This window comes from Schistocerca cancellata, chromosome 11 (assembly GCF_023864275.1).
Source record: "Schistocerca cancellata isolate TAMUIC-IGC-003103 chromosome 11, iqSchCanc2.1, whole genome shotgun sequence".
Taxonomy (NCBI): Eukaryota; Metazoa; Arthropoda; class Insecta; order Orthoptera; family Acrididae; genus Schistocerca; species Schistocerca cancellata.
Genome location: NC_064636.1, coordinates 50,018,215 through 50,030,717, shown reverse-complemented (window position 1 = coordinate 50,030,717; position 12,503 = coordinate 50,018,215). Strand labels below are relative to the sequence as shown.

The window sequence follows — 12,503 nt, the reverse complement described above, 5'->3', positions numbered from 1 at the left end:
AGCACTAAAAGAGAAGTGTTTATGAAGTTTGAAGGTTGTTTACTTGGTTTGGACAAATAGTTATACAATGTTACAGGAATTTACAGGCATAGAGTAATAATTACATTTAAAATACAAATGTATTTAAAGTAATCACCAATGCCCAGTATGGTATGGTCCTGTAATAATTTTGTCAGAAAAGCTTAAATACCTTAGTATATTTCTCAGTATTTAATGCACAATCATAATTAATGTGACCACATACATTACAACAAATGTTGACTACAGTTTAATCTTGAGTCTACTTTTACAATGTGGTCAGACACGTGTGTTCCAGAAATAGCAATTACACGCTTTCTTTCAATCAGGTGAAAGTTCTTAAGCACAAGTGAAATGTACTTAGCACCATATTTTTCTCTTAATAGCAGTCAGCCATTTTAGCACACTCGCTAATATTTTTAGTGCACATATATAAATGAGCGATCAAAATGAGGAAAAGTACACGAATTGTATAGCCACAAATATAAAATCATTTTCCACTTGATCGTAGAATTTCGTGTCAGCTGTTCATATGCCGAAGCACCCAGGTGAGACAGTAGTTAGTCATGCGGTGCCGCTTTCCAGTTTGAATTGTCAAAGCAGCTAGCCGTTTTACTAGCGCAAGACACTCCTAACACGCACAATGTTTCCAGGAAATGCAATATATTTCAGATGTTTCCATATGATCAATAATTTTGCACAAGTTGCCAATATAATCCCTACATGTTCAATATTACTGCACGTTTAGAAATATTGCGCAATAATTTTGACATCATTGACCGCATAAGCTGCCTCTACATAGTCTATGTTATTGTGTAGTTTTTGTAGGAAGTTATTGAAGTTCTTCGTAGACAGTTCAGTGAAATGTACAGTAATATTGTCTGATATTTACTCTGGTTTGAAATGTTAGACTATCAAGATGCTGCAACTGTTATAATTGTTCCACTTTGTTTGCAAGCAGACAAGGAGAATGGGAATGAAAAATGGTTATGTCCACTAGCAAGTAACTTCTGCAAATGCTTACGGAAGTGTTTACATTAGTGGTGGGCAGGAAATCGCGTATCTGTTAGAAATCACAGTGACTGAGAAGTCACAGATATCACAGTAGCAACTTTACAGAATCTAACTGCGATTTCAGTCACAGTTAGCAGTCGCAAGTAGTATTTCATATTCGCAAGTCGCAAGTAGCAACTAAAAAGCGCGGTTAACAGTGGCATCTGTTGGCCAAAGTTTGTACTACGTCCATCTCTGCGGTACGCTATGGAGTCCAACTGCGATTTCCGTGACAAGTCGCAACTAAGAGTCGCAAGTAGCAACTAAAAAGCGCAGTTAACAGTGCCATCTGTTGGCCAAAGTTCGTACTACGTCCAACTCTGCGATACGGTATCGAGTCTAACTGCGATTTCCGTGACAAGTTCATTTTGAGATACAGAGTCGTAAAGTTAAATGAGCGCTGACAAATCTGCATTTGAGATACCAGAAATATTCAAGCATATGGCTTCTTGCCAGAGATGAACCTTTATTTATGTTTGTTTGGATCACTAATTTCAGAAGCATTATAGACAGAAAAGTGGAGGTAATGGACTTGTACCACTATTGAAATAAACGCTTCATATTATATGACGACATGCACATTCAGCATCAGTTATGGTTGGTCAAATACTGCTGTGACTCTGAATGTATTATATTAATAAGAAGCAACATTGCCTTTTTCTCCTGAAAATATCAAGTAATGTAACAAATGTGTTTGATTCTGCTTCCAATATGACAGTTTTGGTTAATACTCCACATGCCTACAGGACTTGGCAATGTTAACACAGCAGAACTCAGACATCTGTATAAGTGTAGAGAAATGAAAACAGTCATATGAATGCCTCACTTTTGTTCCGACACAGTTCAAGACTTGGGAGAAAAGTTTTACACCTGGTGTTCTACATGGCAACTTCACACACAAGAACTTTTTGGCGACACTACTACCACCTACATAAGTAAGCTTTTCCTGTGTTACTTTCAAGTAATGCACTTAAGCTCTTCCTGATTTAACTGGAAGATCTGTACTTCCCACTTTCATATCAACAGCCTCAAAATGCATATTGTAGACTTCGGCATATGTTACAGGTCAGTGTCACACCAAGATTGTGGAGAAAGGGGGGGAGGGGCGGCATGTCACTCTCCAACAAGTGTTTACCAATAAGTAAGTGGCGGAAAATTATGGGTATAGGACGGCTTAAACATGTGGAAAATGAGATTTTTATTATTCACTCACTGTATTTGACATATATTATTCCTTTAAAATCGCCCAACAACTTCAATAAAACACGGTTTAATCATTCACACACTTATTTCACAATTATTTCACTTTTAAACTGCAAATCGTCTAAGAGCTGTCTTGAATCTTCACGAGTCTCTCTCAAAAACAGCCTTGATGTGGATAGATACGTACAGCAACCAGAAATCAGAGTCAGAACTGTGTCTGCAAAAACACAAGGATTATTAAACAATTTTTGCTGTAATTAATTACTAGCAATATAATTGACAGAGTAGATTGCTAATATTTGCTATAATGAATATCTCATTTGCAAGAACGATCTCACTGAAGTAATTAAGTCCATCGAAACGCTTAGAAACTAACCTCTCGTCTGACGAAAACGGTCTAAAGACGCAGTGGCAATTTCTTCAGATCTGTTGACAATGATATTTTGAGTTATCACTTTACTGAGTGACTGAAATTTAGTTCAGGTACCTGTGAACATAACAATATGCTAGAATTCATTTTCTAAATACGAACTATTACGGTACTGTACGGCTACTTACATATTAATTACACTATTAATATTTTCACAGTTGTTTCTTTAATACAAAATTAAAGCCAATGGAAGAAAAAACGTAAAACATACTTGCCAATGACAGGTTTGTTGAGATGCAATTTTCTGTGTTGACAGATGTAACTTTTTCATACGGTGGTAAGTCGCAGAAATCGCAGGAATCACAGAAATCGCAGAAGTCACAGAAATCGCAGAAGTAGCAGAAATCGCGGAAGTAGCAGAAATCGCAGAAATAGCAGTGGCGGAGGGATACACGACCTATGTTCCTTAACTGCGACTCTTAGCTGCGACAAATCACAGTTAAGAATAACAGATACTGAAAAGTAGCATTCACAGAAATCACTGATATCGGAAAATCGCAGTTTAGCCCATCACTAGTTTACATTAAGGCCTGCCCACATGCAAAGATCTCTCTGCACAAATGCCTGTGCACACAATATCTGTGCAGACAGATGGTTGAGAAGATATGAGTTTTGCACAAACTTAGAAGTTAGAGTTGGAGGTTTTGCGAAATTACTCAGATCTGTTGGTTCAAATAACATCTGTGCAGACAAGTTGGAGCCTATGGACAGGAGATCACCGCAAATATGACCCACGAAACCTGTTTGATTCAGCTGTTCGTTCAGTCTATAGCCTGCCCAATGTTACTTTGTGATTAACACTTCTGTACGAGCACATGGAGGTATGGAACAGAGTTGCCTAAACCTACATAGAACACAAGTATAAGCTTACATTTCATCCAGCTCGCTCAAACAGGCAAACTATTCACTTTATGAACATGGAAATTGCATCAATGTGTTCTGGAAAAGCTACACTAGGTTTTGATTTTAATTTTATCTGCGTCAAGATATTGTTACAACGATGTATGTACACTTTACAAAAATGCGTTTACTCACGACATAACCAAATTTTCGAGATACCAGAAACTTTTCTTGTTAAAAAAGTGAGATGAATACTTTATGTGAATGAAATCTTAAGAATACATAATATTTTCGTTCTGTTCGAAACCAGAACTCTGTCGGAGATCTATAATGCGAGACAATCTGACTTAAATATGATGCATAATGATCCTCTCATGCATCTTTGACGTGAGAAACAGATCACTATAGTTTTTAATGAAACTGTTATTAATTTTGTTGATCTGCCTTCTGAATTTCAACACGAAAAATAGTTTCAATGGCTTACATGGTGGAAAAACGTGTCTTCAATAGATGAACCTCTGTTGTTTAGGAAGAACGAAGGTGATACAAATGACAGGGTCTCTGTATAATAGCAGTCATATTGTAACCAGTAATATTTATTTTGTGTAATACAGACTGAATTCCTGAGATGAACTTCTTTTGGAATTAGTTCTATCAAGACCTTATTAAACTTTCAAAAATTATGGGACATAATTTTGTTATACAGGTACTTGCAGAATTAAATGCACACTCCAAAATTATAGCTGAATCCACCTATGCTGTGTTGAAAACCTCCACCAATGTCGTTCTCGTCACTATCATTGTCACTGTCACTCTTTCATTTAATGAAATTTTCATTTTCTCCTTTGCCTTCTGAATTTTCCAAACAAGCTTCATTCTGTCATGCTCCTTCAATGATGCTTTATGTTTGTTGGACAGTTTTGAGCCGCCTTCAGAGGTGACATTCCTGACAGCTTACCTTGGGAGTGCTTCGATTGCAGACATGATACATTTATTATTATTCCTGGCAATGTCTAATTTGTGCCCATAATAACTCTATTAGGTTTAAATGCCAATGGTAAGGTGGTAATCTAATGACTGTGAACCCGAGTTTCCCTCATCTATTTCCTATAGAGGAAACTGTGGATTATGAATAGAAATTTTTTCCATAAGCTCCACCATTTTAAGATAACCACTTACATTGATATTATTATGCTGAAGCTAATCAATAATTTCCTTCTTTCGGTTTGCCATAGTATGTGCATTGTCAACAACAACTGAATGGTAGGCTAAACAGTATTACCTGGAATAAAAGTTAACTGTTTTTCAAAATTTTATATTAGAAAATCTTCGAACTACTTTGTAAATTTAAAATGGTTCATTTCTTCGTAATAATCTCCTGTTTTCTCTGAAATGAAAAGAAGAGACTGTTTGGAGAAGTCCTAGTGCGTGCTGCATAGAAAAGACTACATTGGCCCCACATGCCAGAAGGCATTGCCATTGTCCCATAAGCTGTGTCTTCTGTCCCGCCCTGCTTGATGACATGAACAGAACCAACCCACGTTTCGGCAAGCCACATCACTTCGTCGATATTTATGCTATTGCGGATGTACCTTAAAAATCGGCATCGCCATGCAGCTGTATCTTACCTCTCCACCAACTGCATAAGGCCCAGAAATGTCCATAGTGAAAACTTTGGTCAGAGATGTGCAACTACCTTGAAAAAGTGCTGGTTCTTTAAGTGTGACGGGTAACTTCCTGAGCATTAAATCACCCATCCTGCGAGAATAATGATAAACCTCTGCAAACAAATCTATACTGATAATCCAGTTATCAATTCGACATTTTTTGCCAGAGGTGCTATGTTTTGATGATTCTTCAGCTGTCTTTTCTTAGTCGAACATTTTCTACCTAATCTTCACAATAGTGCTTTAGTTTGGATTCAAAGCAGCAGCAGTTCTGTCGATTTCTTTGTTGACAGAGAGCTGCAGGCCATCATTAAGATTTTCATTCTCAAAATTGGTACATAACATATAAACTATTTCGATGCTGTCATAAGACAATCACTTTTCCACTTATGGCTTGCGAACATACATCCTGGTGACATCATTAAGTTCTACACAACGAATTACACTAACAACGAACAATGGTAATATTGAATAACAGTAACAAAGAATAACAGTAACAACAAATAAAAGAATAACTCCTATAACTGTATAAATGGACACACAGAAAGTCATAGGGAGCGATGATCCTGCGTAGGACTGCAAACTGAAGCCCACTGCAAGCAGGAAGTGTTTTGATGGAGGGGTGGCTGCAGATAGCATGATTGGTGGGTCTGCAGCTTGTGGTCTAGTGGCTACTGTTGCCAACTCCCGGTCACGGGGTCCCAGGCTCAATTACCAGCCAGGTTGGGGAATTTCTCTCCCTGGGAACTGGGCGTTTGTTACGTCTTCATCATTTCATCACTACCATCATCATTCGTGACAGTGGCTAAATTGTAGTGAGTAAAAAAATTGGATGGTGTGAAAAACTGGGACTTTGTATGGGCGCTGATGACTACGCAGTTGAGAGCCCAACAAAACTAAATATCGTCATCATCATGATATTGGTGGAAAGTGGACTGGCCCTGCTGGTGGCTTTCAGCGCCCCCATACCCTACCACTTCTGTCCTTGCTGTCAATCCTAAAGTAATTTTGGACAGGCGATAGTGTTTCTTGTCTGTGTGTGCACAGTGTATTTTAAAATGGCAGATAAATGTAGGTTCTGTCGAGAGTTCATTGCCGAATTTATCGAAATGTATAGGAGTCATACACGTTTGTAGAAAATTAAGAGCCATGAATAGAGTAACACAGATAAGAAGGAGGTTGCTTGTATTTCTTTAATAGAGAAATTACAGGCAGCTGACACTCCAGCCAATGGGGAAACGATAATAAAAAATCTAAATCTGTAAAAATATTATTTGTAACTTGTCAGATTTGAGGTACAGTACTTTACTTCAGGAAACTGAATAAGGCTTAACATGTGTTGGGTATAATTTCACTCAAAGCATTTTTCGAAGTTACAGTAGAAAGTGCTATATGCTAGCAGCTCTTTCCTGTCTCCAGGAATCTTAACATCACCGTCAGACGCACATGTGGAGAAATTGTTATCCTCATACAGGTATTTTCTGTATTATACAAGAAGTCATGAGCATCAAAAGATGGTTATATGTATCCTAAACGATCCGAAAATTACACCAGTCGCTGGGTTCGCCCAGCAACTAATACAGTAAATTTATGTGTGAGAACTTCCTACACTTGAGCGAGGTTCACACAGGCAACTAACGTGACGCCACAGCTTGCGGCTTTCTCTAGTGGCACACTATGCTACCATTCACACAGAACGCTATAAATTCTGCGTAGCTGCACAGCTTTCAGAATGGTGTCAATTGAAATCATATGGGTAGGTATCATTGTTATAGTGCATGTTATGGCATTAGAGCTGTGACATGAGTTAAATACAAGGAAGACATATACAAAATGTTTGGCCCAAAAATAGATAACTCAGAGGATTAAATCATGAACCACAAACTTATTTGTGTGGGAAATATGACTTGGAAACACAAATGATATCCAGGAATGTATTGTCTCTGGAAGCAGTGCAGTTGAATCAGATCCCAGCCGATCACTCATTCGATTACTGATTATCTCATAGACAACTTCCTCATTGTGGGATTGGGCTGCTAGCTCGTAATCTGAGTAATTTTCTTGCACTGAAAGCAAATTTTTCTCATACAGCTCCCTGTTTATTTTATATTAATGCTGCTCACTTGTGGGAACATGTATGAGAACACAATTTACCACTGCATTAGCTGAAGTACTAAAGCAGGAATCAGCATGAGCCCACAATTGTGAAACAATAATGGAATGGTGAAAAACAATTTTATTTGTGGTTGACGCACTTTATACATAGGTGTGGCTGCTCCAAGGTTAATGACCAGTGCAAAAAATTGATAACTCTTTTGCTGTGTGGGAAGTGAATAGCTATCATGACAACAAAATTATGTGAAGTATGATTTCATTCTGTGTGGTAACGAGCAACTCTGACTGTCTGATGTGTGTTTTTATTCTAAACGGTATGTGCTCAGAACCCTGACAATGTTGTGTGTATTTCTACATTAATATTCCTAATATTAACATTCTACATTAGAAGTTGCTGGTAATTTAAAGTTATGACATTGCAGTTATCAAAGTAATAAATATCTTTACTATTTTGTGCTTCGATAAGATTTATGCTTGAATAGACACTACTGAGTTAATAGAGAAAGGTGATTTGTAGTTTCCAAGCAGGTTACTCCATTTTACAAATGGCGAAGATTAATGCAGTTGTGATAGTACTTTCACTACAGCACTTGTCAACAGTCATGTATGTGCTGAAAGCAGTGAATCCACAAAATTTCTTGATTTAATTCAGAAATAGGATTTCATGTTAAACAGTAGATCACTGACTTGCACAGTTAACAGTATTACACAAATATGTCCGAAAATGCACATAAATACTGCAGACAGCTAAGCACTTACTATTACTCATTTGCGTTGATTGATATCCTGAAATCAACAGCCTTGATAAAACGAGTAAAAAGAAATTTCACCAAAAGTAATATGTTGTTTTTTCTAGAATAAACCATGCTGCAAGCTGGCCTATAGACAACTACAGTTCAAGCACTAAAAATTATCACAGTTTCTTAAATTGTTTCTTTAATGTATCTGCTGAAGTTTCCCCTCAGAAACTTCGCAAAAAAGTAGACTTAGGTGGATTAAACCTAGAATTAAAATCTCTTGAACTTGGAAGAAGCAGTTCCACCACCAGTTAAAATCTAACAGAAATCCTGAAAATGTATATGTGTTAAACACTAGAAAACTTTGTGATCTAGTGTGAAACTGGAATTACGTGTCAAAATTGAAATTGAAGAGATCTTGAAAATTCTGTTTGACAATGGTGCAGTAAACACTGTTCAGATGTCAAATTATTTCAATTAATTCATCTTATTATGTAATAAGGCGATAAGTGAACGCCACAGCTTATCAGGACAAGGCAAATTTCGTAAGCTTGGAATACAAATGGGACATATCTTTTGAACAATTTGGAATAGTAACCCTTTGAGATGTAGAAAATGAAATAGTGGTTTTAAAAAACAGAACCTGGGTGGGATGGAATAATCACCTCTGTAATCAAAGGTGTGTTTGATGTTATTGCACAATATTATAATCCAATATTATAAACAAATCCTTTGAGCATGGATGTTTCCCAAATGTACTGAAATACACTGAGATAAAAAAGTTGTTGAAACAGGTGTTAGGTAATATGGGGAATTACCAACTTACCTGCATAGCAGAACGCTTGCACAATGAGGCAACGTGTGGACATGGGAACGCGCATGCTTTTGTATGTTCTTTCCACTGATTTTTATGCCTGCGCTTTTATTCCTGTGCATCTGCGATTTTGTACGAAGAAAGAGGCATCCTGTGGATATACCGGTAAGATATGTCTACATGATGCCTCTTTCCACGTGCTCGATGGCAGAAGTAAGGGAATAAAACTCCATGCACAAGAGGAAAGAACGCATGTACGCATGGGTGTTCTTGTGCCCACATGTTGCTTCACTGCACAAGCAGTGTGCTATGGATCCCCCTTTTTTTTTTTTTTTTTGCTTGGGAGCTTATGATGGGTTTATTGTGCTGAAAAGGCAACAGAAAAAGAAACGCAAAAGCGACTCTAAGTAAAGAAGTATCTAAATAACAGATGTATGAGAAATACAATGTGACGACAAAGTGTTTTCTTTTCTTTTTTTCTTTCTTTTTTTCCTTGAGAAACTTCAGTGATAAGGATGGCAATAACATTTCGTTGGCTATTAACCAGGGGAATATATACCAGCTCAAAAGATTTATTTCTAATCTTAAAATAAAGCATTTCAGTGATTATTCGTTAAGGTGAGAAATACTTAAGAGAGCTCGTGAGTCCTTATGTGAAGGTCAAGTAACTTTCAATTTGTCATTTGTATTTTATTTTACAAAACAAATTTTACAAAACAAATTTGTGAATTTCATAGGTGCCAGAATCCACTAGAACGTAGGTTGCGTTTTCCAGCCATGTATTTTTTGCACCACACTGCTCTTCATTTCTATTTAAAGGAGCTACACATATTCCTTCATTTCTTTTCTTCATATGTCAGGTTCGTCAGTTGCTGTGCTAAGTCTCCATCGGATGAATATTCGCCTACATTTTTCATATACACTTTTCATAAATTTGTGTCTTATTCTTCTCTATTTCCTACTTCGAAACTTGCGGTATCCTACGCTTTACAGTCCACTGCATAAGCTTGTTGGTGGTGTCTAACACAGGTAAACACACACACAAATAAGAATTTAAAACTTCTTTATTATAACATTTTATAAGACGTGAATCGGCCTATTGCTTAGGGAATGAAACATTTTACAACTCTCAAAAATAATACAATCTGCCTCTTGTGATATCACAGAACATATAGCTCTGAAGCCAACATTATCGATGTCAAAACACTCACTAACACACCAAAACACTATATGGAGAGCAACCTGCTCCCACAAGCTCAACACGCTACACAATCAAACCCAAACATGTCTCAGCTACCTGTCGTCTGTCCAATGATTGCGCATTATGCACGGACTCCGTTTCCAGGAAATTAAACATGCACAAATTCGTATGCATCGTTCCGCTGTTGAAAATCGATGTGCATGTGCAAAGTTAACACAAAAAAGGCATCTTGTGGACCATCCTTTACAATAATTCTAAGACGAACATACGTTCGGCTGACTTCGAAGCCATTTCCACACTTCGGTTTACACAACACGATAAATCGCGCAAAATGAACAGTTTGGAATTGGCCAATACAATGAGCTCACAAAGTTTTTTAGCCTGACTATACAGTCCAGTCAGATTTGCACAATAAAAAATCTAATTTTATAAGACACGTAAACAATTTGTGCAACCTTGAATCGTATCCATCGACGGCCAGTAATATTACTGACAGTCTAGGAGCCGATAATTAGCAGCACATGAAAGACCAATGTGTTGCGCAGTATTACCAGGTGTGGAGTAATACTGAACGTGAGGGTGTTAAATGCCAGGTTGCACAATAATATTGAGCACATCAAAAAGATTTGAAATACTTGTATATTGCGCTTCCTGGTTATATTGTGACGTCAATGGGCAGTATTGATTCTTGACAATGTGCTTGCCAGGCATTTGCGTGCTATTGTCTCTGGGAATTTTTACTTATATTTATGATCGCTGTTGTTGTCGTTGTTTGTTGTTATTATGAATGAGTTAAAGAGTTAGTTGTGAGAGTACATCGAAACGCATACACCATTACCAGCATTTGGGATGTTAGAGCAGATGAGTACGAAAACGTATAAGTTGATGCTCACAAAATATAGGGAACGATATTCTATAGCCACGATGGAAGATGTATGTATAGATATTCATATTAACCAAATATAACCCTTTAGAACAAGTGTAATTGAATGACCCATTTCAGTAACTATGTCTCACATAGGCCTAATTTGAAGTGCAACTGCACTAGTAAATTTCAACTTTTCGAAATGCCAATAGCAAGGAGTTGTAGCGCAATAGTTAAGCACTGACTTGGTGAAAATGCGTCTCTCATTGTCGATTTTTGTTTTGTGATCATGGGGACAAGCATTTTCAGTAATGTAGTAGGTGTTTGACCTTCAACGCGAAAAAAGAGATGATGATCTTTTTTTCCGGGCAATGTCAATTCACTTGAGAAACTTTCGTAAGTCATTGACGCTCGTTCCAAGTTTTCATTCACATTCCTTTCTTTTCTGCTTGCGGCAAAGTAGAACAAATGTCACAGCAGCGGCGTCTTGACCTCCCAACATTACGAACCAGAGGCAATGTTGCACCATATTATCGCATCTTTTGACTGAGTGGGCTAGGGAGTACGTAAATAGTATTGCAGGATATTACTGAAGTGGTCTGTGAGATAAGTGGTAGTTACTGTTAGCATTGGTGTGGCGTTTCTATTAATTGGTACGTCCGGTGCCCTCTTACATCATTCTTCACAGATAACGCTCAGTATGAACTGCTATCTGCAGTTTGACTGTCCAGGCACTGGATTTAAGAGCTGTGGTACCGAACCGCACAGTTCAGTAGCTAACGCAGTTCAGTCGCAGAGAGTGGCCCGAATATTGACTGAAAATTCTAAGGTGAGTTTTTATTATCCATTCATTCGTGATTTACACAGACCCCATCAAGGAAAAAATGAGTCAAGCTTTACATTAGCGTGCGACTATCTTATTGTAGAGCTTGTTCTATATATTAGTTTATTGTTAATACATCATTGTATTGCTCAATGCTGTTCACAACTTTGCCATGTAAATTTAATTGCGTAAATTAGTAAAGAAGCTGTCTTCTCAGTTTTACTGTTCATATAGTATTAGTTGCTCAATATTTGCTTGATTACAATGGTATTTCTCAATGAAAATATTTTATGTCTATAAATACTGAACGCTATTTGTGGTACACTATTGCTGGTCAGACAGATTTATACAGTAATAAACATTACTACCTGCCATGTAGCTAACAGGACTTTCCAGTCCCTGATTCTGTATATCCAGACACTTTGTCAAAAGTATGGCTATTGACTTAAGTGTTTAAATTTTCTTTTGGCTTGGTAGGGATTCCCAATTTCTTGCTGTATGTTAGAAAGGAGCTTGTTGAAGCATTCTGATCAGAGTACACAACTCTGTTCCGAACCCTGGATAAGGAGACAAAGTCCACATTAAAGTTATTTTGTCCATCTACATTGACATTATCATGTCACATAATGATGTGAATGTTGTCAAACAAATGAACAAATCCATGATGGAAAAGGCAGCTAACTGGTTCCATGAAAATAGGTTGTCATTAAATAAAACTGAACACATCCTCTTTTCCC

The 12,503-nt window shown here is 37.4% G+C and overlaps 1 protein-coding gene across 1 annotated transcript in view; it reads left to right on the top strand.

The window, feature by feature from the left end:
* The first annotated feature begins 10,882 nt into the window (after positions 1-10,882).
* The window catches only part of LOC126108794 (uncharacterized), a 65,801-nt gene continuing 64,180 nt past the window's right edge, over positions 10,883-12,503 (top strand). Inside the window, exon 1 of the mRNA XM_049914153.1 lies at positions 10,883-11,772. The gene's annotated coding sequence lies outside the window, so the exon portion shown is untranslated. The remainder of the gene's footprint in view (positions 11,773-12,503) is intronic.